Consider the following 6,000-nt stretch of genomic DNA (forward strand, 5'->3'; position numbering starts at 1 on the left):
CCTAAAACCCATTATCTTAAACTGGCAACGCCTTAAACTCAAGGAGCCGGTTACTTCCTCAAACCTGATCAGCTCTAAACCCGGATCTGCCTAGGTCCTTGAGCAAGGTCACCTCATTAAAGCATGCATGCAATGTCCCATCAAATGTCCTCTAAGCAGCATGGGGTACGCTTGGCAAGGAAATTTCGATGCGTCATTCCTACTTGGTAATGGCCCTCAGCACTCCTTAAGTAACTTTCTACTTTCTCTGAAGTACTTTTGTTCTCTGTATTTCACTTTGGAAGCTTCCCCCCAATATTTCCCTAATTGTTCCTGGGACTTAGTATTATTTAAGGGTGAGGCATTGGAGGTGTGTGAGTTGCTGTGGATCAGTAGTCCTTATCAACTGCTGGGCATCTGGGACAGGGTGATTGTGCAGCATCGAGGCTGGCCGATGCCCACACATTCCACATGTTCCACTCAATGTCTGGCTCCTTCAGTTTCTTTGGAGAAGAATCCTTCAGTTTCTTGTTTTATGGAGTCAATGGGCTCCCAGCAGCCTAGTGGGAGAGTGGGTTGTGGTCTCAGCACCACAATGTTCTTTGAGCAGCCACCTGTGTGGGCCTGGGGCTTCACACCTGCTCAGGTAAGTGGAGTGTCCTAGAGTGGGAGCCTCTGGGGCTCCTCACACAGGTGGTGACCCTGGTTATCCCACTCAGAATCCAGCCCCAGCCTCTCTCACCTCCAGCAGGATGGATCTGGGTCTTTGTTGCTTTCCTCTCACTGCTTTTGCTTCTGTTTGGGCTCAGGCCTGGCCCTGCTGAAGGAGTTCCTACCCCTCATCTGCCTACCTCTCTTCCAACAAACTGTTGGCCTCTCCTATCTGTTGTTCTCTCCCTCCCCCTCCCTCCCTCTCTCTCTTTCTCCCTCTCCCCACCCCATCTCCCTTTTTTGTGGGTTCATCTGTTGTGTAAGTCTGCAATGGCATTTTTCTGGTGTTTATGAAGAATGCAGAGGTAAGGGCTGGGGTTATAGTTCAGAGGTAGAGCGTTCATCTAGCATACATGAGGCACTGAGTTCGATCCTCAGCACCACATAAAAATAAAAAAAATAAAGATATTGTGTTCACCTAAACCTAAAAATATATATATATAAAAGAATGCAGAGTTAAACTGAGTATTATGTGTTATGAGTGTGTCTCTCTCTTCCCCTGGAAGAATGTGCCATCTTTCTCATCTGTCCTCCTGGGCAGCAAGGAAATGCTATGAAGCTGGGCCACTGAGACACCTTCCTCTGGCACAGCTGGCCCCAGGGCACACAGTGCTGCCTGGCAAAAGGCCTCATAAAGCTAAGGGATTTGTACTAGTCTTGCCTAGAGTCACCTGCCGGGTTCTTGTGTGACTTTCCTGGAGAGCAGATATCTGGGGCACAGCACCTCATCTGCAGCCCAGAAAGGACCTTCTGTCCCACCAAGTGGTGAGGAGCAGGCATAAGGCTGGTAGGAGGCTTGTCATCATGAGCCTTAGCTCTGGGACCCTCTCAATCTGTTTCCAGGCTTTGGGGTTCAGCCTGAAATGTGGGCTATCCCACCCATGTTACAAGCACCTCAGTTCTAGTGTTCTGCAGGCTGGACAGGAGATGCCCAAAGGTGTGGGCTCCTGGAGCACGGCAGCTCCCCCACGTAAGGGCTCTTTTCCCTCTGTCCCCTTGCTGGTCTTGAGAGAACAAACACTCTGTTGGTCCACTCTGGTCCATTCAATTTTCAGGAGCAGATAACTGTTTTCAAGTGTCCTTTGGATCCCTTCCAGAATCAGCACCTCATGGTAAAGCCCATGTGCCTTCTTATCTCTCTTCCTGTGTTTGTTCAGGCTCATGATCCATCTGTTACCTGCAGATCTCTGGCAACGGGTACAGTCCTGGTGGTTGTCAGGAAAGAGCAAGAAGTTCTCTGAGGACTTAGGGCCCTAAATCAAACTAAGAAAGGCATTTATTTTCCCATATTTGCACTTTCCAAGGACAGATCTTTTCTAGGAAGGAGTCCTGGTTTCCTGTCACCTTTGCTGAGCCAGGTGGTAGCCCCTGACCTGAGCCAAGAGGTCAGTAGGTGGTGACCTCTTGGAATTTGCTTCGAAGCCTGGCCTTGTGCCAGCTAGGTCTGGACTACTGGGACTGCACTGGGACTTTGTTCCCTACAGACTCCAGCCATATCCCATGCAGTGGCATATTAAGAAGCCCAGCTCCAGGGAGGAAGGGATGGACCAGTGTGTCTCTGTGCTGAATTTGCTCACGGGTTAGGGGCACAGGTGCTTTTAAAGAGCTCAGGCTTCTTTTAGAGACAAGATTAGTTATCAAAAGGCAGAATTGGGGAGGTAGTTCAGTGGTAGAGTGTTTAACTAGTATGCACGAGGCTCTGGGTTTAATTTCTAACACCACAAGGAAAAGAAAAACCTACCGAGAGGCAGATGAGAAGTCACCTGTTGCCTGCCTTGTGGGCACTAGATGTGGGGGCTGGCTGCAGGGCTCAGAGAAATTTGAGGAAGTATAGAAAGACCCAAGGAGGCTGAGGTTGGCAGAGCACAGCACTGCAGGCAGGTAGGTAGCATGACAAAGGCACTGGGCAGCTAGGAATCTAGTGTTTTGGGGGAGTGTACAGCATGGCTTCTCTAATGGAGGATTATTTTATGCAGATAATCCATTTATCCATGTGTGGGCAATTACATTTTCAGGATTTTAGTCCCTCCTCAGATGTTTTCTATTGAAAATACAAGGTCAAACATTTGGTCTGGATTTTTCTCTTTATTTTCTCATAAAAATAGGTAGGAAGGAAAGGGAGAATAAGGAAGAGAAGAGGGGAGTAATGAACTTGTTCATTTCTGGCTAGTCATCACTTGCTTAGGAATGCATGTGATTAGTCTCAACTCACATTTCCATTTTCTGAAATACCTATGAACTACCATAGCTTGGAATTGATCGGCCACCTAAGGCTCATTCACCCCAAGGGACACGAACATGTCCTCATCTTCGGGTTATACAGGTACAGGGCCAGTGGGTTCTTCAGTCTTTCACAACACAATCTGAAGCCCACTGGCCCTGGTGAGAGTGAAGGCCTTGGGGACAGGGTGGTAGAAGCAAGGCTTGTGTCTTGTGCATCTCATTCTACCATCGCCTGGCTAGTTTGCACCTTCCCACTCTGTCCAGTTTGTCACTTTTACATGGTTACAGGAATACAATGTCCTTACTTCTTCTCAGAGAGTGAAGATACAAACCCAGTACGGCTCAGAGACCCCTTCAAGGCAGTGGAAAGCCATGATGTCTGGAGTACATTAGCACAAGAGAGTCGTTGACTTTGTTTCAATCTGGAACCTCACCCAAAAGCTCATGTGTTAAAGGCTTGGTCCCCAGGGTGATGTGATAATTGGGATGTGGTGGGATCTTCAAGAGGCAGGGCCTAGTGAGAGGTCTTAGGTCACTGGGGACATATCCTTGAATGGAATATTGGGACCATAGTTTCTTCCTTTTCCTCTTTCACTTCCTAGACATGAGATCAATGGCTTGGCTCTTGCCATGATGGGTCTCCGTTGGCCCAAAGCCAGGGACCAATCAATCATGGACAGAAAACCTCCCAAACTGTGAGCCAAAATTAACCCCTCCTCTTTATGAGTTGAACATCACAGGTATGCTGTTATAATCTCAAAAGCTGATGAACATAATAATTAAAAAACAAAAACTACAATCCATACAGTCATAGCTGGTCCCGGGATTAGAGATGACATGAGTCATCTCCCTCATCTTTTACCCCTTCCAGATTCTTTCACCCTTGGCCAGCATGATCATGGCTGGTCTTGCTGTTTGCCAGGTGGAGGATGCTCATGGTTAAGCAAATCACAAGGGTCTAGATGTTATGAGTTTGGTCCCCAGGGTGAAACCATTGGGAGGCGGTAGAACCTTTGGGAGACCAGGCCTGGTGAAAGGTTCTCAGGGAATTGGGGGTGCCCTGAAAGGATATTGTGGGGTCCCACTCATTCCCTCCTTCTGCTTTCTGACTTGAATGTGACTGCTTGCTCCAATGATAAGCCCTTTCCAGAAGCCCAAACTCACGCCCCTCTCTCTGCTCAGTCTTGGTTCAAACCTTTAAATTCTGAGCTATAAAACCTCTTTCTCTTTATTAATTAATTGCTTCAGGTATTTCATTATAGTAATTAAAAACTAATATGGGAGATGACCCAGACTTCCATCTCTGAAGGATCTGAGACCTTGCGTTTCTCACCCTTCGGCGGGCTCTAGCTACTCAATCTCTCCGTGTTCCTGTTTTTCCTGGGTGTCTTTTATAAACAGCATGTATTTGGCTTTATTTATTTTTTTTATTCAGCTTGAGAATATTCAGTTTTTAATTGGAGCGTTTAGTCCATTTTCATTTGCTGGAATTAGTATTATTTTATTTCTCTATATATTTTCAACCCTAAAGATCCTTTCATTTTTGGCTGTATAAGATAGTAAATATTTGTATTATTTATCTTTCTGGTTTCCTTTGTTCCTTCCTGTGCTTCATGCACCTTGAAGGGCACCTAGGTTCAAGACTGCATCTTAGTTCAGCACTTCTTGTTCAGGTTTTTGGTAAAGAATTTTATTCATTAAAAAAAAAGAAAAAAGAAATTTGGGGCTGGGGATGTGGCTCAAGCGGTAGCACGCTCGCCTGGCATGAATGCGGCCCGGGTTTGATCCTCAGCACCACATACAAACAAAGATGTTGTGTCTGCCGAAAAGTAAAAAATAAAAATAAAAATAAATTCTCTCTCTCTCTTTAAAAAAAAAAAAAAAGAAAAGAAAATCGCCTTTATTTCACTTTTTAAAGACTATCCCTTTTTAAAAAACATGTTTTAGGTATAGATGGACATAATACCTTTATTTTGTTTTTTTATGTGGTGCTGAGGATCGAACCAAGTGCCCCCCATGTGCGAGGTGAACACTCTCACCACTGAGCTACAACTCCAGCCCTATTTCAATTTTTACCATCTAAAAGAATGAGTTTCTGTAATTTTTAAGAGTAATATGTCATTTTGTTTCTATTTATCCTCTTTGGTTTCCATAGGCCATCTTTAATCTGAGTTGACTTCTTTTTGAAAATCCTAGTTAGTATTTCTTTAGATGTGGTTTCTCTCTCAATTCCTTACTTCTCCTGGAATTCCAGATGTAGATACATGTGTTTGTTTTTTTATGATGTCACATGTATCTCCCACACCCTTCCTGTAGTAAATCCTGATCAGTTATTTTCCTCTAGTTGTTGGCTTGTTGCATAGTTTCTTGGAGTCCTTCCTACCAGTGCAAGCTTGGAAGTTAGACCACACCTTGAAGAGAAGGAGTATGCACATTTTCCATCTTCTCCCCTCTCTGTGCCTCAATCTGAATATGTTTTACAGTCTACCTGATAGGTCCTTTTAATTTTGCCTGTGGTGCTCTAACACGCCCCTTACTCCTAGAATACAAATACCAATTAAACCTGTCATGTGCCTGTGGCCGTGCCCTCATAATTGCCCTTGAGTAACCCTAGTTGAATTTTCCCTCATAGTTTCTCCACATACTGTAAACAAAGTAAGGTGTGCCTTACTTTGTTCACAAGGGGTATGCCTGATATCTTTGATATTACCTTGAGATAAATCAGATACGTTCCGGCTTGTTCCAGCTTGGATGAAGTCATTTGGTCCAGACTACATTATAAGCTCCCAACTTCCGATCCAAATCAAAAGAATCCACCTGGTCTTGCTGCCACCTACGACCATGCTCTGTCAGTAACCCCAACCCCCCCCCCCCCCAATAAATTGATCTTTCTTAAACCCTGGATCTGCCTGCCTCTTTCCTTGGTCTCCTGGTACCTTGGGCCTGTTTTTCATACTGTAGAACCAGTTTGTCCTTCCTGGGATTTGAAATGAGAGCCCAGCATGTCAGTACTTACACTTCAATTTCTGTCGACCTGCGGCTGTGGCTGTAGTAAATCCTGATCAGTTATTTTCCTCTAGCTGTTAG

Source organism: Ictidomys tridecemlineatus, chromosome 7 (genome assembly GCF_052094955.1).
Source record: "Ictidomys tridecemlineatus isolate mIctTri1 chromosome 7, mIctTri1.hap1, whole genome shotgun sequence".
NCBI classification, from domain to species: domain Eukaryota; kingdom Metazoa; phylum Chordata; class Mammalia; order Rodentia; family Sciuridae; genus Ictidomys; species Ictidomys tridecemlineatus.